The sequence below is a fragment of the Sminthopsis crassicaudata genome, chromosome 2 (genome assembly GCF_048593235.1).
Source record: "Sminthopsis crassicaudata isolate SCR6 chromosome 2, ASM4859323v1, whole genome shotgun sequence".
In the NCBI taxonomy this organism is placed as follows: domain Eukaryota; kingdom Metazoa; phylum Chordata; class Mammalia; order Dasyuromorphia; family Dasyuridae; genus Sminthopsis; species Sminthopsis crassicaudata.
In genome coordinates this window covers 430,849,723-430,875,555 of record NC_133618.1, presented here as the reverse complement: position 1 = coordinate 430,875,555, position 25,833 = coordinate 430,849,723, and the positions used below count along the sequence as shown (strand labels likewise).

The following is a 25,833-nucleotide window of genomic DNA, read 5'->3' as shown; positions in this document are numbered from 1 at the left end:
TCTTAGTATGTTTTCCCATCAATCAAGTGAGTTTTACCATATTGCGGGAAAGCACTTTGGAAATATCTAAGTGCTTGAGTAATAGGAGCCAGACTTACAATACCCCTCCTCCAGCTGTGATGAGGAGCAAATGAAGCAATGACTAGAAAGTGTTTTGTTTCCATAAAGAACTAGAAAATTGTGAGCTGTTATGATTATTGTTGGCGAATTTTCTGATGCTTTAGGCTTACCACCTGAAATCCTACCTTCTACAGGATGCCTTTCCTGATCCTATTAGAGGTCCTAGAGAGCAAAGACTGGCTTTTGCCTTTCCCCAACTTTTAGTATGCATTCATAGTAGATGCGTAATATATCCTTGTCAATTGATTTAAGCAATAAAACTCTTGGAAAACAGCTTTTCAATGTTTTAACCATTTAGAAAGGAAATATTTCTAAAATATTTAAGCCAAGTATTTTTGGCATCATTATCATAATCACATTTATGTAGCATTTTAAAGTTTATATGGCACTTTGCTGTATTTCACCCTCAAAATAATCCTGAAACAGTTGCTATTATCCCCATTTTACAGATGAGAAAATTGAAACTTCAAGAGGTTGAATGACATGCTAAGTCCCACAGCTATAATTCTGAGGCAGAATTTACATTTAAGTTTTCCTAATATCAAGTCCAGAACTTTATTGTATAACTAAATAGATATGTATATATGAATATATATGTATAGTGTATTTGTATATTCTACTTATAGACAAGCATATTTGTAATCACATACATGCATACACACATTTGAGTGTGTATGTATATAAACATACATATATATATCACCTCTAATGTCAGCTTCAGGGGATGAGGAACACAAGTCACTAGTAAAGGAAACCTAAAACTAAGAATCTTAGAATTAAAAGGGAGCTTGAACATTCTATTGTACACCCTTTGGTATGATCCCATCATTTAAATAGGAAGGAAACCAGACCCAGAGGGAGGAAGTGGTTTTGCCTAACTCTTCATAACTTCTCCAATTCTAATTTTAACTATTTCCTAACTTTCTCTATTTCAGTTAGTTCCACCATTGAGCTCAATATCTCAGTCACTTTTTTTCTTCATCCACCATGGCCAATTGGTTGCTAAATCTCCTACTTCTGTGTCTGCAGTACAGCTCACATCCTTCATCACTTTTCTGTTCTCATGGCAACCATCCTAGTCCAGATTTTCATCACCTTTGTCCTGTAACTCTCCTAACAGGTCTTCCTGCCACCAGTCATTCTTCCTCCATCCAATTGGTCCTACATGAGCTCCCTAGTACATAGAACTGACCCAAATCCCTCTGGTTTGCTGTTGCTTACTGGTTAAAGTCCCCAATCCAGAAACTGGCGTTCAAATTCTCCATGATTCGGCAGCACCATACTTTCTCTCATGCAACTTCTTTTCACATATGACATGCTCTGGACAAACTAAACTATTTGTTCTCTTTTCTCTAAACTCATTCATTACACTTTTAATACCAATGCTCACACTGTCTGTCATCTGTACCTGGAACATCCTCTTCCCCAATTCTATTTCTGCATTTCTGCCACTTGAAATCTTATTCATCCTCCTAGACAGAAAGGCACAGGCCAGATGTTAGGTCCTTAGTGAAATCTTCCCTGATCCTTTGTTCCCATCCCTTGCCCTCTTCACTCTAAACTAGAAATGATCCCTTACTCCATTAAACTATCATATCAGCTTACACCTCATCTCCACCTCCTAGCTTCTCTCTCTGGCTTCCTTCAAGACTAGGCTCAAATCCTACTTACAAGAAGAGACTTTTCCTGGATTTATCCCTTTGCATTATCCCCTCCCCCAATGCCTTTCCTATGATTTTACCTTCCATCTCTTCTGTTTGTACTTTAGATATGTACATAGTCCTCTTCATTTACAAGAACTCTTTGAGAGGTGAGGCTGTTGCAGTTTTGTTTGTTTGTGTGTGTGTGTGTGTGTGTGTGTGTGTAAAACAGCACTCTGTTAGCACTTAATAAATGCTTATTGACTTAGCTTAACTTTTATATCTTGATTGCATTTTATCTTATAGTGTAGTTGTACTGTGCAGGATCTTCTCCACTGGACAGTGAGGGTTTTCAGATAAACATCTTGTTGGAACAATTTTTGTGTCTCCCTACCCTACCCCTAGCCTTCCCTCCTGCCAGGGCTGAACAAAGGGCTTGCCACTTCTAAAAGCTGTGAAGTTAGGGGATTTCAAAAGGGCTTTCCTTACAATGTCCTTTAAGGAAGATAGGGTATGTAGTATTGTCTCCATTTTATAAATGAGGAAACTGGCACAAAGGACTAAAAACCACTTGGCCACGGTCACACAGTTTGTATGTAGAAAATAGAATTCGAATCTAAGTCTCCTAACTCAATACCTGGGAATTTCCCATCCTTTCATGATATACTTTTACAGTGGAGAAGAGATGAAATAGTTGAATTGGAATAAATGTACATGATCATGCAACGTGTTAATATTGAAGTCTCATCTAGGATCTATTTCTCTTGATTCCTAAGAAAATATTATCTACCACAGCATGTTTAAACTCCAAATTGATTAATATTAAGAGTTAACCCACAGTAGAATAGTTTGGTTTGTGAGTTTCCCATCAATGTAAATTTTCAAGTAGAGGCTGAATGACCACTTAGGGATTATTTTAGTATGCTACAGATATTAGAAAATCAGCTAAGCTGCCCTTAGAATCAAGAATATGTGAATTCAAATCCGGCATCAGGTACTTGTTGGCTGTGTGACCTTGGGCAAATCACTTAGCCTCAGTTTCTTCCCTGGTAAAATGAGAATGAGAATAGCAGCTACCTTCCAGGGTTGTTTTAAGGATTAAAAATGAGATCATGTTTATGAAGTGCTTTGTAGACTTTACATAGTAATAAACAAATGCTAGCAGCTATTATATGTTCCTTAAAACAAAATCTCCTGGCATCCCAATCTAAGATTCTGTGATTCTATATCTACCTACACAAGTTTAAACAACTCTAAAACTTGAAACCATGACATATGAGGAACAATTGAAAGAGTGAGGTATGTTTAGCCTTAAGAAAAGAAACGGTTGAAGGGCTGGCTTGAGGAAGAAGGATTATACTCACAACTATGTATGCAATGGGTAAAATTTGCTGAGAAGGAGATTTTTGCCTTGGTGTAAGAGAAATTAAAGTTATCCTAAAATGGAACAACCTGCTTTTAGAAATAACTGGCTCCTCCTCCTTGGTAGCTTTTAAGCAGTTTTAATGGCTACTTGTCAGAAACCATTTAGAAGTATAGGTTGAACTAAATATCCTCTGAGATTGCTTTCAGTTTTGAAATGTTGTAATTTATGAAAACTGATTGGAATTTCTGACTCTATAGTCCTGATTTTTCTTTTGTCCCATCAAAGTGTCTTTGAGTCCTCCCAAGAGTATTTTGTCTTCAGGACAAAAATAACTTGGCAAGGTTGGATGTTCCCCAAAATGTTCCCTCCTGAAAATCTGATGAGAAATTGATAAGCTACCTTTGACCCTCATAAATGCAAGAAGGGGGTGAGCCTGTCAAGTGTATGATTGGTTCAGAGAAGTGGGTTCTGAAATGTTTTTGCCAAAAAGCCAAAGGAACAACTTGCTGCAATCAGAGCCTTGGGCCAAGGCTTGGAGAAACAGGCTTCACTACCCAAATTGTGTTTATTATGTGGGTGTTCCACCTGCTCCACCCGTAGATTCCAAATCTTGCTTCTTTTCCTGGCCCTTTGCAAATGGGTCACTTGTTTCCCTTGGGAACTATCAGGGCTATTTTCATTTAGATTTAGAGCTGGGTTCAACTTAGAACCTTAAGTGTTTGAGCCCAAAGGAACCTTAGAACAAAAAATGTCAACATCAGAAAGAAGTGTAAAACATAGGATGGAAAGTGTTAGAGAGGGAAGAGAATCATTAGCATAAAATGTTTAATGACAAGACTTTAGTGAAGACCCACTTCAATGTTATGGGAGAATGGGTTTACTCTTAGCACAATTTCTACATAACTTCGGTTCCATCCAGTTCACATTTAAATGTAGCATTGCTCCTGGATGAATCTGTTTTAGTTATTGCCAGGTCACTCCTAAAGGTCATTCGTTGCTCTTTGATGTATCAATGCTGATCTTGCTGAAGGCTGAGTCTCCTAATCTTTCAAAATTCACAAAGTGGGAGCTTCCAGATTAACTTCACTCACCTATAACAGAAGATCAGAAAATGGAGTCCAGCAAAACAGTGAGGCTCATTTTCTTTTCTTTTTTTCCCCAGTACATATAAATATTTATAAATACATACAAAGATAGCTTTCAACTTTCACCTTTGCAAAACCTTGTGTTCCAAATTTTTCTCATTCCCTCCTCTTCTCCCCTCCTTAAGAAGACAAGCAATCTAATATAGGTTAAATATGTACACTTCTTTTAAACATATTTTCATATTTGTCATGTTGCTCAGGAAAAATCAGATCAAAAGGGGAAAAACCATAAGAAAGAAAAAACCAACAACAACAACAACAACAAAACCCAGAAAATACTATGCTTTGATCCACATTCAGTCTACATAGTTCTCTTTCTGGATGTAGATGGCACTTTCCATCATAAATCCTGGAGTTGCCTTGAATCACCTCATTGTTGACAAGAGCCATATCCATCATAATTGATCAGATAAGGCTCATTTTTATCCAACCACATGGACTCAGAAGGGAGAAGGCTTAGGTCCTTTCCATTTACAGTATAGTCGCTTGCCCATCAAGCAAGATGCTATCAGGAAAAGAATCAAACCACCACAGAGAGACTCAAGAGAAAATGATAGCGTTTCTGGTTGAGACATTAGTAGTCCTCTGTGAACATCTCCAGAGCCAATTAAAAACTCTCCTATTTACCATATGACTTACCAATCAGAATCAACCACAGAATTGCTCCATGAATCTCCAGTGTTCTCTATCCTCACAAGTCTACCAGAAGCAGGTTTCCTATCCCTTCTGCGAGGTGACTTTCCATCAGATATGTCTTATGATTGCACCAGATCCCTGGTGTATAAGTGACATATCATTTGATCCTTACAAAAATCCTGTGAATCCCTGTAGAGGATCTGGTATTATATTATTATTCCCATTTTACGGAGGGGAGAACTGAGGTTAAGACTGGTTAAATGACTTGCTTGAGGTTATACATTTAGTAAGTGGTTTAGACCACATTTAAGGTCAGGAAGTGTTCCTAACTCCAGGCCTGCCGATCTATTCAATCTGTGCCACCTAGCTACATTGACTAGTAAGAAGGGTTAGTTAAAATCACAGATGGAAATTTAATTGTAAGAAATGTAATGTGAAATTTCACAAAGGTTAAAAAATCTCTGTGGGTACAATATAAAGGATATATGTTGAGACAACAGAATATTGGAAAAACATCTAGGTTCTAAGTAGACTAGACTATAAGTTCAACATATATCAATATTGGGACATGCTGAACCAAAAAATATAATAGCTATTATACTTATATGACACAATGCCCAGACCCTTTCAGTAGCAGCTCAAAGAATATAAAGTATTTGAAATGTAATGGAATAAGCATTCGTTAAGTACCTACTATATACTACTTTACAAATATTTCATTTGACTTGTTCAGCCTAAAGAAAATAAATTTAGTAAAGAACATAATTGATGACTTCAAGTATTAACATGGGGAAGAGGGATTACAGTTGTTCTGCTTGACCTCAGAAGGCAGAACTAAGAGCAAGAGGGGGAAGTTTGAGAGAGGCATATCTTAATTTGATGTATGGGAAAACTCCCTAGCCATGATAACTATCCCAATGTCAAACAATATTTCTTGCCCATGAAAATCTTCAAGTGATGTCCATATGACTCCCTACAGTTACAGAATAGTAGATTTAGAGCTATAAGGACATAAAGAAGCTAGATAGCCAATATCTCAGAAAGGTTAAATGATTTTTCTGAAGTCACACAGGTAACAGTGGGAAAGAGGATTCAAACCAGCACTGAGAGATGGAATCTTCTGGCTCCAAATATGCCCATGTTGTCTGTAAAGTGTTGTACAGAACAAAGACGTGGATGGTGGCCAATAACGTTGAAATACAGTTATATTTCATATGAATTTCATCCTAATCCTGTGAGGTTGATAGGACAAATATATTTACTCCTATTTTGCATGTAACCCAAGGCTCAAAATCCAATAATATAAGATGGAGATTGAAGACTCAATGCTCCAATTCTAGGGAAGGGGGAAATTGTAGTGGTGGGGGGATGCATAGAATGGGACTTAAAAGCCATGTCTGTGACTCTGAAACTCCATTTTTTTTCATTCTAACAATCTGACTCTCTACTTCTGTCTTTGGTCTCTAAGTCTTTGTTTGCAAAATGGGACTCATACTTCTTGCAATCAATCCCTATCTCATTGTTATGAAGAAAGACGGCTGTGTTTTTCACAGTGCTATAAAAATGGAGACTTGTATAATTATAAATGGGGAGAAAAAGACTGTTTTTTGTGGTTATTATTTGTTTTTTTCTTTGTTTATTTGTGTTAGTTTTTCTTTTTTTAACGAGGGGGAATGGGAGCCTGGTAGTTGCAGGGTCCCAATTAGATGCCTTCATTGGGTTCTCTGTGAGCTACAGAAAAACAAATGGCATCACCCAGCCCATTTGATGCCAGGAAGGCAGCCGTGGAAGGAACTGGGATCTGCCCAAAGGATACACCCTCCCATGCAGGAGAGATTGTCAAGAGGCATTGGACAGTGGCCAGTCCCCAAGCCAGCTTCCTATAGACAGCTTGTTGAGTTTCCAAAAGGTGCTGAATGGCCTATTGACTCTCCCCAGAGCTATTCATCAAGAAGCCTTGGCCAAAAGATGGACTGCCAAGCAAGCTGGGGGCCTGGGGTTGTGTGTTTGGGGCCTAGGAAAGGAAAATTTCAGATTTAACCCTGTAGGATTGGCACCTAAAATACTTTTCTAGATCTCAAAGACCCTTATAAGGTTCTCTAATTCTGTCTCCATATTTTGTAGTGAAGAAAGCTGGGATGCAAAGAGGTAAACTGATTTGTTTTGGTTCATATAACTGAATCTGCACTTGACCTTAGACCTTCTAACCAAAATCCAATCTTTCACCAGTTCACTTTGCTACATTTCTTAGAACTTTTTGGTTACATGAAAAGATGCTAACTAACAAGACCACATTCAACCAATGAAGGAAAACCAGGAGGATGTTGATATGAACTGGAGAAGATGCTATATGAGAAAAACAACAAGGAAATGGAGATGTTTAGGTTGGAGAAAAGTTGGTAGAGACATGATAACTGTCTGCAAATATTTTAAAGTTTGTCATGGGGAAAAAGGATTAGACTTCTCAGGCATGAGGAAAAATATCCTAACAATTAGAACAATCCCAAAAGAGCAATCCCAATTAGAGCAAATTAAATGCCTTAATGCAAAGGGAGTAAGTAACCTTATTCACATGCTCAACTTGTGTATGAATTCACTTATCCCTGATTTTTTGGAAGGGATTACTTAAGATAGGCATTAGAGGAGATTCTTTTTCTCCAGAACCCTCAGCCAGTTCAATTCAATTCAAACCAAGTGCTAAAAATAACACTCTTGACATTGAAAATCAGATATCAAGGAATATTTATTAAAGAGGAATCTTAAGGAATTGTCTTAACATTTCTGGCCTGAAATGGGCCCTACTCCTTTTCTTGAAGAGGGAGCCTGGAGTACAGAAATGGGGGTACTTTTATACTTGCTCAGGTGACGCAGTCCCTCCCTTCAGATAATGGATTGGTCCTGCCTTATCTGGGTTACATTCTTTCTGATATGCCCACGAGATATCTCCCCTTAAACACATACCCCGACCCATCATACATCCCATTTTCAAAAATGGCCCAAAATTCCTCTTCTGGGATGTGTTGTTTAATATTCAATTAGCCTATTAAGCATGCTCAGTAGTGATTTGGTCAAATCAGGCCATTGACCCAAATTAGTTATTACCTAAATTTTCTCAAATCCACAAGAGACTTTCTGATTGGCAGAATCCACCTGTGCCTTCCTAGCCCCCCAATTCCTTGTTTGTTCATAGCTTCTATTGATCTGTGAATCCTAAATTTCCTTAATCCCTCACATTCTAAAAACCTCTTGGTCAGGGGTACCCACTATCTCAATTCCACATTACCTCAAAGCTTGCAACACTGTGGAAAATCTTTTCAGCATTTCTCACACAAGCTAGGAACCAAAGGATTTAAGAGCACTATGTCTGGTTTCAGTAGATCTGAGGATGAATCCTAAGCCAAATTGCATCTAATTTAAGTAATCTTGGACAAGTTAAGACTCTCTGGTCCCAAGTTCCTCCATCTTTGAAATGTAGTTAATTGATTATTTTTTGTTTGGTTATTTTCAGACATTGGTGAAGATACTGGGGTGATTTGTATTTTCTTATCTAGCTCATTTTTACACATGAGGAAACTGAGGCAAACAGGGTTAAGTGACTTGCCCACAATCATACAGCTAGTAAGTATCTGAGATTTGAACTGAATTTGAACTCAGGTCTTTCTCACTCCAAGACTAATACTCTATCCATTGTGCCAACTACTTGCTCCAGCCAGTGGATTACATGATACTTAATACACAATCCACTTCTAAATTTTATGACACTGAACAAAGCCTTGTGTCTTCAAAGATGAAAAATGTCCAACATAAGGCTGCAATGATACATACATAAGCTAAATATATAGGTCTACAGCTTACACAGTGCTTGCTTAATAAAGGGAAAATGTCTAGATGTCTAAAAATGTCTAGGAACAAATACAATTAAGCTTTAGCATTCACATTTTTAACTTTGGTGACTTCAAATATTGGTGTGATTTTAGTAGCAACCTCATTTTCTCTTTCATATTGGCAACCATTCATATCTGTGTGCAGTACAGAAAAAAATTAGAGGTAAGATGCACACAAGTTTGGGGAGTGGGTGGTATCCTGTTAGGTGCTTCATGGATCTTGTTCACCCTTTTACTGTAGACTAAAGAACTCTCATGCATTCACTGAATGTTTTCATTATTTAATATGCAGTATAATACCTACACGATATAGTAGAAGGTAAAATTCAGTTTAAAAAGTATTTTACCTTTAAGAATTTTATTTGCTTTACAGTATTTATGGTAAAGTGGATTTCATGTGTAGTAAAAGTTGAATATTATCTGAAATTAATATTTTATTTTTGAAAAATTGAGATGTTAACATAAAGGGTCACAGAATTCTAAGAAATTACTAGCAAGCAAAAATCTTTTGCATGTTAGCAATTTTATTTTGTGTATTGCATTTTGTGGCTACTATGTTAGAAAAAGTATATATTATCAGAATTAATATTTTGTGATAAAGAATTGTATGCAGAAAAGTGTATTGTCAGCAATCCCTAGCAAGCAGTGGTCATGGGAACTTAATCCCCTGTGTCTCATAGGTTCAATACATCACATTTTTTATTTTGGCACTGTTTCCTAGGAACATTACCCCCTCTAAAGTTGAGGATTGCCTGCATGATATAAAGTTGAATATGGTGGAGATAAGGGAGAGATCCAAACAAAATACTTTAGGAAAATGTGAGGATATCATTTTCAAATGAACACGGAGAAATCAGGGAAGGTCTTCATGGAGGAAGTGGTGCCTAAATTAATAAAGAGACAGTCACATAGAGGCAGAAAAGGGCAAGAGACAGGGAACAGTGAGAAGTTGTGTGTGTGTGTGTGTGTGTGTGTGTGTGTGTGTGTGTGTGTGTGTGTGGTGTGTAAGATAAGAGGTAGGAAGGGAAGAAAGATAAAAGAAGACTAGAAAGGGAATTTGGAGCTAGACTGTGGAAAGGCTTAACCACCTGGCTAACAATTTTTTGTTTCTTATCCTAAAGGCAAAAGGAAGCCACTGAAAACTTTGGAGCAGGAGAACAACATGGTCAGACCTGTTCATTAGGAAGTTTATTTTGGCAGCTTTAGGAAAGCTACACTGGAGAGGATAGAGCCTAAGAGCAGAAAGATGAGTTTGGAAGCTTTTTTTTTTTTTATTCATTTTTCAAAATTATCCCCTCCCTCCCTCCACTCCCTCCCCCCGATGGCAGGTAATCCCATACATTTTGCATGTGTTACAATATAACCTAGATACAATATATGTGTGTAAATACCTTTTTCTTGTTGCACATTAAGTATTAGCTTCCGAAGGTATAAGTAACCTGGGTAGATAGACAGTAGTGCTAACAATTTACATTCACTTCCCAGTGTTCCTTCTCTGGGTGTAGTTATTTCTGTCCATCATTGATCAACTGGAAGTGAGTTGGATCTTCTTTATGTTGAAGATTTCCACTTCCATCAGAATACCTCCTCATACAGTATTGTTGTTGAAGTGTACAGTGATCTTCTGGTTCTGCTCCTTTCACTCAGCAACAGTTGATTTAAGTCTCTCCAAGGCTCTCTGTATTCCTCCTGCTGGTCATTTCTTACAGAGCAATAATATTCCATAACCTTCATAAGGTTACATATACCACAATTTACCCAACCATTCTCCAATTGATGGACATCCATTCAACTTCCAGTTTCTAGCTATAACAAAAAGAGCTGCCACAAACATTTTGGCACATACAGGTCCCTTTCCACTCTTTAGTATTTCTTTGGGATATAATCCCAATAACAGCAATGCTGGGTCAAAGGGTATGCACAGTTTGACAACTTTTGGGGCATAGTTCCAAATTGCTCTCCAGAATGGCTGGATTCTTTCACAACTCCACCAACAATGCATCAGTGTCCCAGTCTTCCCACATCCCCTCCAACATTCATCATTATTTGTTCCTGTCATCTTAGCCAATCTGTCAGGTGTGTAGTGGTATCTCAGAGTTGTCTTAATTTGCATTTCTCTGATCAGTAGTGATTTGGAACACTCTTTCATATGAGTGGAAATAGTTTCAATTTCATCATCTGAGAATTGTCTGTTCATATCCCTTGACCATTTATCAATTGGAGAATGGTTTGGTTTCCTATAAATCAGGGTCAGTTCTCTATATATTTTGGAAATGAGACCTTTGTCAGAACCTTTACTTTTTTTTATTTATTCATTTTTCCAAATTATCCCCTCCCTCCCTCCACTCCCTCCCCCCGATGGCAGGTAATCCCATACATTTTACATGTGTTACAATATAACCTAGATACAATATATGTGTGTAAATACCTTTTTCTTGTTGCACATTAAGTATTAGCTTCCGAAGGTATAAGTAACCTGGGTAGATAGACAGTAGTGCTAACAATTTACATTCGCTTCCCAGTGTTCCTTCTCTGGGTATAGTTATTTCTGTCCATCATTGATCAACTGGAAGTGAGTTGGATCTTCTTTATGTTGAAGATTTCCACTTCCATCAGAATACATCCTCATACAGTATTGTTGTTGAAGTGTACAGTGATCTTCTGGTTCTGCTCATTTCACTCAGCAACAGTTGATCTAAGTCTCTCCAAGCCTCTCTGTATTCCTCCTGCTGGTCATTTCTTACAGAGCAATAATATTCCATAACCTTCATATACCACAATTTACCCAACCATTCTCCAATTGATGGACATCCATTCAACTTCCAGTTTCTAGCTACAACAAAAAGAGCTGCCATAAACATTTTGGCACATACAGGTCCCTTTCCACTCTTTAGTATTTCTTTGGGATATAATCCCAATAACAGCGAGTTTGGAAGCTTTTAAAGTGGGGCAGCTAGGTGGCGCAGTGGATAGAGCACCAACCTTGAATTCAAGAAGACCTGAGTTCAGATCTGATATCAGACATTTAACACTTCCTAGCTGTGTGACCCTGGGCAAGTCACTTAATCCTAGTCTCAAAAAAAAAAAAAAAAGAAAAAAGAAAAAAAAAAGGAAGCTTTTAAAGTAATCCATCAGTTAGTCAGCTAGCATATACACCAAGTATCTACTTAATTAATAAAGGCATTTTATGGGTAAAAGCACTAGACTTAGTCTTCTGCACTTGAATTCAAATCTAGCCTCAGATCTCACCATATGTGTAAGTCATTTAATATCTATCTGCCCCAATTTCCTCTTCTGTAAAATGAGGATTATAATTACCTTTATTTTACAAAGTTGTGAAAATCAAATAAAATCACATACATATGTATATGTTTTCAAATCTTAAAAAAAGCTAGCTAACATATGCACATATATACATATAGTAAAAATCTTCAAATTCTGAAATGATATATCATAAAATTAGTTATTATTATTAGCAATAATAATAACAATAAAATAATCACTGTAAGATGATATTGAGGCTATAGTGATTTGAAGTAGGGTGGCAGTAGTCAGAGTGGAGAACAGTTGTGAGACAGATAGCCACAGTAAAATCATCAGGAATGATAACTGATTGGATTGGGAATGTGAGAGAGGAATAAGAAGAAAGAGTTAAAGATGAGTCTGATATTTATAGCTGAGATTTTGAAGGGAAGTTGAGCAAAGATTCTATGGTTATTTAAATGGATTTCTGTTTGCTACCCTACTAGGCTAGGCTTATATAATTTAATGGGAAGAACAATGATTTTGGAATAAAAAACCTGCTATTGAATCCTGACTTGTCCACTTATCAGCTGTGTATTCTTGGCTAAGTTTCTTAACTTCTATTTACTCATCTGCAAAATGAGGATAATAATAGTTTCAATATTTCTCTTACAGTTTTTGTAAGGATGGGATATGATAATCAATGGAAAATGCTTTGTAAACCACATTATATACCATCTAAATATGAGCCATATCTCATTGCTCTTGTTTTTATTAGCATGATGCTCAGAAAAACTGGTTAGCAAAAACATTGCCAACTAGGCAGGTGGGACCTTAAGTCTTGAGAAGTCTTCTTGATCTAGAAGCTGTCCTTGCTGGAGACACACACATAGTAGGCACTTAATAAATGCTTATTGAATTGAATTGAATCTGGTTTCAGGTCAGTTGTTTCAGAAAATGGGAAGATGACCCAGGGTTATGGAAATAAAACAATATGCTCCAGAGAGAATTCTGGTGACATCTAAAAGATAATGTCATCATGGACACGTTAGAAATCCTAAGTGAATTGTGTATTTGGAATTAGAAGACAATGGCTCAATTTAGGCTTTTTCATGTAATTACCTCTATAACCTTGAACAGGCCATTTCATTTCTCAGAGTCTCAGTTTTCTCACCTGTAAAATGGATTTCTAAGAGTTTTATTTGTTTTTGTTTTTGTTTCTTCCCAGCCCTACAAGAATTGATCTGTTAGAGATTCATGGGTACTTAAAAGGCTCTGGGAAAAAAATCTAGGGCAGAAATATGCAGCTGATATTTCTAGGATTTTCCACACCAAAAGGTATTTTGTCAGGAGCATTGTCTTTGGGAGGAACAAATGACATCTTTGGGTTTATAAAATTCTGATATCTTTTGGAGATATGGCAAATATTTCTGGTGATTTGTTGTTGAGTGGTAAGAGATGCCTCCTGACTTCTTCAGGAGATAGCTATGCATTTGAAAATCAACAATAAATCAGATAAGCACATGAGGAGCTTTGATAAAAGGTAGGGATCAGTTGAGAGAAGGTACAGGTTTGTTAGTGTATCACTTTCTCCAGGAACCTCTACAACTTAAACACATACTTTTGGTTTTAGAGGGTGACTACCTTCATGATCAAGTGATCCTAAAACTGCAACTCATGAGCCCCCACTGATGTACTTATCTTTAATAGTCATCCTGTAAACATAATTATCTTAAAACAAAGGCATTTAATTCAGTGGTCCTCAAACTTTTTAAATAGGGGGCCAGTTCACTGTCCCTCAGACTGTTGGAGGGCCGGACTATAGTAAAAACAAAAACTCACACTCTGTCTCTGCCCCTCAGCCCATTTGCCATACCCCGGTGGGTAGCATAAACGTCCTCAGTGGACTGCATCTGGCCCTCGGGCTGTAGTTTGAAAACCCCTGAGATCGTATAAAAAACAGTAGCTACAAAAACATTCTCCTCACAGGGTTATACTCTTCTACAACTCCACAAAGCATCAGTAAAAGTACATTAATAAATAGGACACATACTGCCCATATATACCAAGAAAACTCATATGTCTGACACTTCAAAGTCCTGATGTTCTTTTCTTTCTCTTGGTATCCTTATTTTCTTCTGCTGGGTACAGCATATATATTAGGTTGTTCATTTTGAATTTTGGGGGCCTGTTCTTCTCTATAATTCAGCTCTCAACTGCCAACACTAGCTCTCTTCTCAAATGATTGAGAAAAACCTTAAAGGTGTCTCCTGTTTTGATTCATAATTTGTTCCTTGTTGGATCAAGTGTTTCTTATTGGACAAGTATCTCCATTGTAAGATACTATAGTTGATGGAAGAAAGAGAAAAGAACTAACCTCTCCTCCACATGCAAAAAAAAAAAAAAGGTGAGGAATGATTCCTTTTCTGATTGCTTCCTAAGGAATAGGCCTTGCCTTTTAAAGGGCTACCATATGGCTGATTCTTGACCAGCAAATAGCTTCATGCCTCCTGATTCCATCAGTTTTGATCAGAAAATGTCACAAATTCTATAGGAGAAACAGTGTGAAACCTTATTTATATTTTGTTTAATACAATTGTTCTGGGAGTCTTGATTCTTTCCCCATTAGGAACCAAAGGTGAAGCAAATAGAAAAGAGAAGCCCAAATTGGGAGTAGGCTTGATACTTTTTCAAATATCTGAAGATGAATTAAAGAAAATAAATATTCCATTTTTCCTCCTATGACACTTCAGAGGAAAAAATGGTGGCAAAATAGGGGGAAATAACTTCTGGTTTAAGAACTTCCAAATTTCAGGACATTCTGATGACAGCATTGCCTATGTCACAAACTCCTTGCCCCTAAAGATATTCAAGCATAGATCAATCAAATAACTGTTTCAGTTCCTCTTCAAATGAATGATGGACTAGATGTCCTCTAAGATTTTTTCCAATCTCAGGTTCCAGGATTCAGTGACCATTAATGAGTGAGAATTGGGTGTTGGGGTAGAAATATACAAATTAGATATTCCTATGAAGACTTTTTGGTCAGCCAAAGCTAGGCTCTATATTTTCTGTATTTGTATTTGCTTATTTGTACAATTTTGGCTTAGACTAGAGTTCAAATCCTGCCTCAAACACTTATTAGGTAAGAGAACCTGAAATAGCCACTTAAACTCTATGGAATTGTTTTCTCATCTATAAAATGAGGGAGTTGGATTCTAAAACCTCTTCCAGCTCTTTTAGGTCTCAGTCCATAATCCCAAGTTCACAGGTCATCAACACTTATAGTAACTTGGATTTTGCTGCACTTAACATGATTTTCAAACATGGGACATAGAAAGGGAGAACTAAAATGGAATTTATTGGGTTACAGGATTATAAGATATGAGCGGGAAGAGATCTTAAAAATTATCTAGTTCAACTGCCTTAATTTCTAAATAAACTGACATTTGTATAGCATATAAAGGTTCTCAAAACACATTTCACATGTTTGTTTTCATTTGATCCTCACAGATGAGCTAACAAAAGCTCAAAAAGATTAGAAAACTTGCTGAGGTCATACAGCTAGTAAGTATTGGAAGTAAGATTCCCTCCAGCTTTTCTCTGCCTCTCAGCTCAGAGTTCTTTCCACTGCACACCCTTGCCTCTATTTCTTTCTAGTCTGCGAATTGGCTAGATGAGAAAATTGGGGTTCAAAGACACTAAATGACATGCCTAAAGCAATATAGATTTATTAACTCCAAATTTCTATTTTTTCCATTACACTATTTCTAAGAGATGTTCTTTCCATTTAAATTTAAAACACCTACTGTTCAGGATCCATAATTATTCACTATTGTGCAGTGAAAATATTCATTGTAGAAGACAGTTAGTCTTCATGAGCTGGTTTGGCTGAATGATCTTTTCACCCAGAGACCAAGCTTTGGGTTATATCCCTCCTTACACTTAGCTAGGCTGGTCATTAGATGCCAGACTCATAGTCTATTACCTACCCATACTAAAGTCTTTTGGCAGATGGAAACTGTTTCAGCTTTTATTCAAAGCCTTGGACAAGCCAGATTCTTATCCATGCTACAGGAAGGCAACAGAGGAAGACCACTACACTTAAAACATAGAAAATTAATTGTGAGGTGGCACCTCATACCTTTCAGTTTGACTAAGATACAGAAAAGATATTGATAAATGTTGGAGGGGATGTGAGAAAACTGGAGAACTAATGCATTGTTGATGGAGTTGTGAACTGTTGCAATCTTTCTGAAGAGTAATTTGAAACTATGCTCAATGGGCAATAAAACTGTGCATATCCTTTGATCCAGCAGTGTTTCTACTGGGACTGCATACCAAAGAAATTATAAAGGAGGGAAAAGGATCCACATGTGCAAATATATTTGTAGCAGCTCTTTTTGTGGTAGCAAAGAATTGAAAAATTAATAACTGTCCATCAATTGGGGAATGGTTGAATAAGCTATGGTATATGAATGTAATGGAATATTTATTGTTCTATAAAAATGATGAACAAATTGATGTTAGAAAAGTCTTGAAAGATTTACATGAACTAATGCTGAAGTGAACAAGCAGAACCAGGAATACATTGTATACAATAACAAGAAGATTGTGCAATGATTGACTATGAAAGACTTAGTTCTTTTCAGTGGTTCAGTGAATCAAGGCACTCTCAATAAACTTTGGATAGAAAACAAAGTGTGAGAACTAGAAACATTATGATGTTCCATTAAGCTTAGAATCAAGAAGAAGTTCCATCTCAGATATTTAATAGCTTTATGACCTTAAGCCCGTCCCTTAACTTCCTCCCTGTGTTGTAAAGAATTAAAGGAGAAAATATTTTGTAAAGCACCTACCACAGTGTCTGGCACAAAGTGAATACAATATGAATACTAGCTATTATTATTGTTGTTGTTGGCTATTGTTGCTATTATTTTTGTTATTCAGAACTGGGAAGGTCCTGAATACATAGAAACTTTCTAAGTGTTTGACATTTCCTATGTCTCTTTCTCTGAAGTGGGAAGAAACAGCCTTGCCTTGCCTTGCCTCCTTCTAAGGCTTATTTTGGGCATCAAATAGTTTGTGCATTGTAAAATACATTGTGATAATAAATGCCTGTCATTATCCTTATTAAATTGTGGAGTTGCAACTGTCTCTAGCCTGAGGATTGGCCAGGAGGGAATAGACAGGCTGAGACAGAGACCAGCCCCAAAAAGCAGTGTGGTTGGTTGTATGGAAGGAGGCACTGAGACCTTCCCAACCCCTTTTCCACCCTCTCAGGCTTCTGTCCCCATTGGGAGCTAACTGTGTTGACAACACACTCTTCCAGTTTCAGCCATGTCTCTGTAAAAGTTGGCAACTTCCCTTACTGTTTCCTGGCTTTTATCCCTTGGAGAATACTTGAATGCAAAGGGGAGGTGTGGCCAGAAACGCTAAGGGACTGATTTTGCCAACCTTCATGGGTCCTTGCCATTAAGCACTTACTGAGTGCCCCTGTATGTTCAGCATTGTGCCAAGTATCCGCTATCAAACTAAATTGAGTCTAGGATACCAATGTAGGAGCTATACATTCTAGCTAGAGAGGCCAAAATGTTTTTTGAGGGATATTCTGGATCAGGCTAAACAGGGAGTTGGAAATCCAGGGTTCTAATTTCAGCTCTACTATTAACTCCTTATTTGTCTCTGGGCAAATCACTTTTATTCTCTGAGAAAGTCACTTCCTGCCTATCAAAAAGAACTTGAACTCAAAACATAGAACACAAAAATAACACAATTGGAAGGAAACAGAATAAAATATTAGAGCACTGAGCAATATTAGAGTTGAAAATGGTAACAGGAATAATAAAACTGAATCGACAAATTAAGATTTGGATTTCTTTATCAATGGCAAAGCATTAATTCAAATGGAATCATTTCCTTTAATCAATTGTTTAGCCCACAAGCAATTCTCCTTTTAACGGTAAGAAGTAGAGGTTTTTTCAGCATATAACTGTCCAAACTAAGAACATGCTATAATAACATCCTTATTGAATTATAACCAAACCTCACCATAACATTGCAAAATGCTTCTGTGATATCATTTGGCAGCTGCTTATTCATAACATTTTAACATCATTTCTGTGGTACTAATAACAATACAAGTTCATATTTCTATTTCTATAACAGTTGAAAGTAATTCCCCAGAATTACATTGCAAAGTAGGTGCTGCAAACATCATTTTTCCCATTTTGCAGATGAAAAAAACCTGAAGCTTATAGAGGTTATGCTACTTGCTTCAAGCTTATCTATTTAGTGAGTCAGAGCTTAGAGTTAAATCCAAGTATTCTGATTGCAATTTTCATTATACTATGACACTCCCTAAAATGTTATTTAACTGAAAGTTGTGTTTTTTAGACCTGGTCAGTGTCTTAAAAGACTTAAACGTGAAGTATACTTCTATGCCTTATACTTGTGTTATCATTGGTAGAAGAAACTATTCTTCTTCAACCCCAATACAGATCAGCAATTTATGAATAAAGTCTTAGAGAGCTGGGGAGCCAGGAAAGGGGGTGACATGTTAGGATATCAGGGTCACCCAATGATCAGGTTTCAAAATCAGTCCTTAATGAATCCAGGACTGGCTCTCTTACCCCTATGCCTGAATATAAGAATGTACATGCAAAAAGTTAACCAATAGGACAAGATAGTATTTTCTTTTTTATTTCTTTTTTTATTAATTTTATAATTAAAACATTTTTACAGTACATTTACATAGGTAATTTTTTACAACATTATCCCTTTTACTCCCTTCTGTTCCAAATTTTTCCCCTCCTTCCCTCCACCCCCTCCCCTAGATGGCTGGCATTCCCATACATATTAAATATGTTATAGTATATCCTAGGTACAATATATATGTGCAGAACCCAATTTTCTTGTTGTTGTTGCAAAGTAAGAATTAGATTCGGAAGGTAAAAATAACCTGGGGAGAAAAAAATGCTAACAGTTTATACTCATTTCCCAGTGTTCCTTCTCTGGGTGTAGCTGATTCTGTCCATCATTGATCAATTGAAATTGGATTAGCTCTTCTCTATGTTGAAGATATCCACTTCCATCAGAATACATCCTCATATAGTATTGTTGTTGAAGTGCATAATGATCTCCTGGTCCTGCTCATTTCACTCAGCATCAGTTCATGTAAGTCTCTCCAATCCTCTCTGTATTCATCCTACTGGTCATTTCTTACAGAGCAATAATATTCCATAACATTCATATACCACAATTTACCCAACCATTCTCCAATTGATGGGCATCCAATCATTTTCCAGTTTCTAGCCACTACAAAAAGAGCTGCCACAAACATTTTGGCACATACAGGTCCCTTTCCCTTCTTTAGTATTTCTTTGGGATATAAGCCCAGTAGTAGCACTGCTGGATCAAAGGATATGCACAGTTTGATAACTTTTTGGGCATAATTCCAGATTGCTCTCCAGAATGGTTGGATTCTTTCACAATTCCACCAACAATGCATTAGTGTCCCAGTTTTCCCACATCCCCTCCAGCATTTATCATTATTTGTTCCTGTCCTCTTAGCCAATCTGACAGGTATGTAGTAGTATCTCAGAGTTGTCTTAATTTGCATTAAGAGAGTATTTTCTAAGTCCTCAATTCAGGGTACAGACAGGATTATAAATGAGTGAAAAGGGGAAATTGTGGTCTGAGAAGATGGTTAGATTTGATCTGGATCTTATAGAGTAGATGAAGGAAATCTGATAATTTTAGAGTTGGAAGGAATTCCATCTAGTCTATTTCTTTTTTACTTTGTGAAATGCTTGTATATGATTTTTTCTGTAAAATAGTCTTGAGGTCTCTTTATGAGTATTCTCAGTGGAAGGAGCCTCATTGCTACCTGTCAATTGCATTGATCATTAGAGAGCTCTTTCTTATATTTAGCCAAACTGAGACTATGGATAATTCTACTCTCTGACCTCTCCTCCCCTTCTGCTCCCTAGGTCCCTGATTGCTCCTAATTCTACCTTTAGGGACTAAGCAGACACACTGAATCCCTTTTCCTGTGACAGTCATTTGACACAGAAAAAAAAGGAATTTTAAGTGAGGAGAACCAGAGAAAACTTTGTGCAGAAGGCATTTATCCTCAGGATTCCCAAACTAGTCTTGGTTTTCTTTGAAATAAAAGGAATTTTTCTAGCTATCACTATAGTTTTTTAAAATGTTTTTTTATCACCATTGATGAAGGGGAAATATGATCTTTATCTGACTCCATCTTCTTTACATCATTAAAGAATAAAGGTCTTGTTGCATAAGTTTTCTCATTAGGGATAACTCAAGTGGCACAGATTAAACAACATACACATACACACAAGACAAAACTTCCACATGCATTTCCATTATATTGAGATAAGCTAGATTCTATAATGCAAAAAAGAAAAATTCTCAATGTAGTCAAGTAAACTGGGTTCTAGTCCTAACCTACTAATGATAGTAGTGACTTTGGAGAAATTGCATACTTACTCTGAGATTTTAGGTTCTTAAACTTTAAAGTAAGAGTGGTTAACTAGAAGATTTCTATCCCTATTCTATGTTCCATGGTGCCCTCCTATGTGAATATTCCATATTTGAAGTGCTATAATACATTTTACTTCTAACATTTTACGATCCTTTTCATCAGGCTCCAGCATTGCCTCATTCATATGAACTCTGATAACAACAATAAAAATAATTTGAGAGGCAGTGTGGCATAATGGAGGGTAGAGCTGGCTTTGGAGCCAGCAAGACCTGGGATCAAGTACTGACTGATTTCATTATTTTGGACAGGTCACATCCCTCTGAGTATATCCAGGACAACTTTCTAATAATATTCTGCTCAACGCTGGAAGAGAGAGTTACTCATTAGGAATTCTATACACAAATGAAAACTTCTGTTTGGCTTTTAAAGTCCTTTATAATCTGACTCCTTACTTGAATATTCTTACACCTTACTCCCCTTGATGTGATCTGCAATCCAGTAAAACACATTCCTCACCCATGGGGAAAGTCCATTGCCTGACTCTATGCATTTATTTGGACTGCTTCTCATTCCTGGAATTCGCTTCCTCCTTATGTCTATCTCCTGGCTTCCGTCCCACCTTCCACCAGAAGCCTTTCCTATCTTCCTTAATGCTGGTGGTTTACCTCTGTGAGTTATCTCCAATTAATTTAGCCTTCTTATAGCTTATTTGTATGTTGCTTCCCCATTATTCTGTGATCCCTTGAGATGTTTTTTTCTTTCTTTGAATCTTAGTGCTAAGCTCAATGTCTGGCATACTATAGGCATTTAATAAATGCTTATTAAGATGCAATATTTTTGTTGTTGACATGAAATCATAGACATAATAAAATATTAATAATAGTATTAGTGATGGTGATGATATTTCACACATCTATAGTCCTTTAATTTTATAAAACACTTTCTCAGATAGAGTGCTGAACTTGAAGCCAGAAAGAGCAAGGTTCAAATCCTGTCTTTGATGCTTGTTAGCTATGTGCCTTAGTGCCAATCTCTTAGTCAAATTGAGACCTGTTAAAGATTGTACCTTAAAAAAAAAAAAAAAAACATAGTCTAGCATTTCATCCAGGGCTATCTCCTATAATCCTGATCTATATCTGGCCACGGGACCCAGATGGCTCTGAAGGAAAAAGTGAGGCTAATGACTTTGCACAGCCCATCTTCATTTAAATCAATTCACTTGCATGTCATGGCATCACCTCTTTGATGCATAAGAACCAAGGATAAAAAATAACAATAAAATCTATAAGGGGACTAACTATATATCTTCTAAAGTCCCTTCCACCTCTAAATCCATGACCTTAGCTTCCTTAAACCAGCCTTACAAGGTAAGATAGGTAATAAATGTATTATTGTCTTAAGGAAACTGAGGCTTAGAAAAAAGGAAATGACTTTGCCATGGTGACCTAGCTGCCTCCTAATCTTCTGACTTCAGGTTCAGTGCCTTTTCCACTCAGTTCCACTCGGGCTGAGAATAATAGCTAAGTAGCCAAGTTAACTCTCTTTAAGGAAGAGAATCTGGGGGTGGAGTGGTAGTGGTGATAGTGGTGAACCACAAATGTTTGTTTGCACAAGAAAGAATCCACTGAGATGGGAATGAAGGAGGCTTTTTGATGGAGGTGGCTGCAGGATGTTTGGGCACATTATCAAGAAGCCTACGGCACCTTTTGTTCAGAAAGTTTAAAGAAAGTAGATGAGTATCTTTCAGGGACAATTTTCTTTAACTACAACAACAACTACCATTTATGCAATTCCTTAAGATTTGCAAAATACTTCACAAACATTATTTCTTTTTGTCTTTGCAGTGATCCTAAGGAGTAAATGCTATTATTATCCCCATTTTACAGAATGGAAAACTAAGGTTAAATGACTTATTCTAGGTCACTTCCTTGGCTAGGAAGTATTAGAAGTTGGCTCTGAATTCAGTTCCTATTGGCTACTGGCCAATTATTCCATCAGTTATCTGCCTAGTTGCTTATTTTTTATAAGTAGGAAACAAACCTCAGAATAATAATAGCTCCTGTTAACATGATGTTTTCTAGCCATGAATTGCTTTATATTCATTATCTCATTTATTTTTCACAATTTCCCCCTGAGAGAAATAATAATCACTCACATTTCTAAAGGGATTTAGAGTTTACAAAGCAATTTTCTCACAACAGTCCCAAGAGGGAAATACAGAAAGAGTTTATCCCCTTTTGACAGATGAGGAAATCGAGTCTTAAAGATATTGAACAAGTTTTCCAAGATTACAGAAGATGGAGCCAGTAAAATTTGAATGCAGGCCTTCTGTTTGAAAGCCCATGATTTCTTTTTACTAAATTATCTGCTCCCTGATTATAAAATTGAACAGTTAATTTCAACAGAAACTCAATAGATTCTTTCCAATAAAGACAAACTTTCTCTCTCTCTGTTTTTTTCTTCCAAAGAGTCAGACATTTTGGAAGAAATGCAGGGTCACAGAATCCTAAATGACTAAATGGGGGAACCTGGGGAACCATCTTGGACTAACCACTTAATTAATAAATGAGGAAGCTGAGGCCAAGGGAGATCAAAATTGCATATGGCACTTCATGCAAGATTTAAATCCAGGCTCTGACTTCAGTGCTCCTATTCCCACTATCAAAGAGCAAGGCAGTATGCTTTAATGGAAAGATCCCTTGAAATGTCCTGAGACATCCAATGGACTTCTGGCTTTAGCATGTATAAATTGTGTGTCATTTCCTTTCTCTGGGGATCAGTTCTCCCTTACAGACAAAATGGAGGTAATAATCATTGCACTATACAGGGCTGTTGTGAAAAGAAAAATGTGTAAATAATAAAGTTTTATGGAAATGAGAGTCATTATTACTCCACAACATGCCCCTCTGATGCTTCTTCTGGCATGAAAATATCCTAATCTTTCAAAGGTTTCCTAAAGAGAACCAAGCTTCAATAGGAAATTCTCCTACCAAACTGAAAATCTTCAAGTATAGAACTGGCAACAGAGAAATTCATAACAGGAAATATGATCATTAGACAAAAGCATTCTTGGTATTAGAAAAAGCTCAGGTTCTGGAGTGAGAAGGCCTAGGTTTGAATTCTACCATCCATACTTAGTGCCTTTGTCACTATAGACAAATCATCTAACTTCATTGGGTGTCAGTTCCTTCATCTATAATAAGGATATAGATTCCAAGGTCTCTTCCAACTCTAAGGATAGAGTCCTCCGACCACTTACTAAAAGGTAAAGGGACTTTGATCTATTCAGTGAAGGAAACACCCCATCAGTGATACCCTCACACAAGTGAATTCATATACAACTAGAAGTCATAAATGGAAGGGACCTCAAAATGCTCTTACCTGAGCAGAAATCCTCTTCACATAATTCCTGACAAGTGGTCAGCCAATCTCTACTTGAAGACATTCACTGCCTCCTGTAGCATACCATTCCACTTTTGGTTCAGTCTAATTTTTTAGGAAAACTTTCTAAATTATATTTGGGAAAACTTCCCAAATTATATTAACACAAAATCTCTGCAACTTTTATCTGTTGTTTTTAGCTCTTTCCTTTGGGACTAGGAAAAATGATTCTAATTACTATATGTGTAAAGTTGGCCAAGTAATTTTTTTCTTGGCCTCAGTTTCCTACTCTGTTAAATGAAAAGACTGAGCTAGAAGAATTCTGAAGTCATTTTTCATTTTAACACCCAAAAATTCTGTTCTCTAATTTTCTCCATTCCACTTGGAGACAGTTCTGTTTGGAGGTTTTCCTTATATGGAGCCAAACTCTGCCTCCTTATAACTGGTCCTAATTCTGGCTTCTATGTTTAATACAAAACATTTCTTATTATTATTATTAATATAAGTACTATTAGCAAACAGTAGCTGTAGAGTTGTTTGACTCTTAGGCCTTTGGTCACTGCAGAGTTGACTGGACTTTGAATCTATTGACCTAATATGACAAATATGATAAGCAGAAAGAAGGCCAAGGGTGTTTTGAGAGAGAGAGAGAGAGAGAGAGAGAGAGAGAGAGAGAGAGAGAGAGAGAGAGAGAGAGAGAGAGAGAGAGAGAACAAAGAAAGAGAGAGACAGAGACAGAGACAGACAGAAACAGAGACAGAGTGTCATATCTTGTTGTCTCCCTGTTCTATGCAGCTGCTTCACTTTCTGGCCCAACTCCAAGATTTCTTGCAATACAACACAGCCAAAAAATATAAGTCTCTCAAATCAAAAAAGTTGCCTCTGGGATCATATATTTTCCAGTAGCCATTGTGGAGAGAAGCCAGGGGTTCAGCACAGTGTGACTAGTTTGGCTACTCAAGACAATCTGAAGCTGAGGAAACATTTTTCACTTCATAAGAACTGAAGGATCATTTGGGAATGTTTGTAGAGGGAGATAGGAAGAGCTAAGCAGGATGTCCCTGTGTAGGAAAAGGAATAGGACACAATCCTGAACAGAGTTATACGCTCTCCCCCATGGGGAATCTAAGCAAATTTGGTTGAGGAAAGAGCCCTGAATTTTGCTGAGAAATTTTTCAGTTTGATCCTGATTTTTTTGATGAGAGATTCCAATCCTGTCTCTCATCTTTTACCACTCCCCATTCTGGGACATAGGTGGCAAATTTCAGGATGCTAAAATGAATAGTGCAATAAAATTATGAAACATTAGAGATCAGAGGAGCCTTTGAACCAAATATTCAAAAAAAATCCTTATTGATATTTTTTGTTTTGAAATCACCTAGATTTTCCATCTTCCCAGAGAGACATCTCTTATTATAAACATTTTTCATAATAATAATAAAAAACAAATAAACAAAGGAAGAAGGGAAGAAAGGTTAGCAAAACCAAATTTTAAAGCCCTATATTATATGCAATAGAACATAAAACATTAATAGCTGAAAGAGACTTTAGAACATAGGATATCAGAGCCTCACAGTATCTTAGTGCATTGAGTGTTAGGAATATTACAATACAGAATATTAGAGCTAAAAGGGCTTGATGATATAAAATGACTGAGCAAACAGAACAGTCTGTATCATAAAATATAGAATGTTAGAACTTAAAGGGACCTCAGAGTTTTGAATTTTATTTATGAAAAGACTTTCAAAATATAAAGTGTCAGAGATGGAAGGGAATCCAGTTCTTTCATTTTTATTGATGAGAAATAGGAGGCTCCCAGTGGATAAAGTGGCTTGTTAACAGAGCCCTCATAATCCAAATCCAGGGACCTTGCTTGTGCCATTAATTTACCCATTGATCTTCAGCTATTCCT

General features: G+C 36.9%; 1 protein-coding gene and 1 long non-coding RNA gene across 3 annotated transcripts in view; one reads left to right on the top strand and one right to left on the bottom strand.

Moving 5' to 3' along the window:
* ADRB2 (adrenoceptor beta 2) overlaps positions 1-25,833 on the top strand; it is a 113,017-nt gene that overhangs the window by 80,569 nt on the left and 6,615 nt on the right. The gene's annotated exons all lie outside the window — the stretch shown is intronic.
* The window catches only part of LOC141557048 (uncharacterized), a 41,781-nt gene continuing 19,885 nt past the window's right edge, over positions 3,938-25,833 (bottom strand). The window contains exon 2 of the long non-coding RNA XR_012486696.1: positions 3,938-4,217. This is a non-coding gene — a long non-coding RNA (uncharacterized LOC141557048). The remainder of the gene's footprint in view (positions 4,218-25,833) is intronic.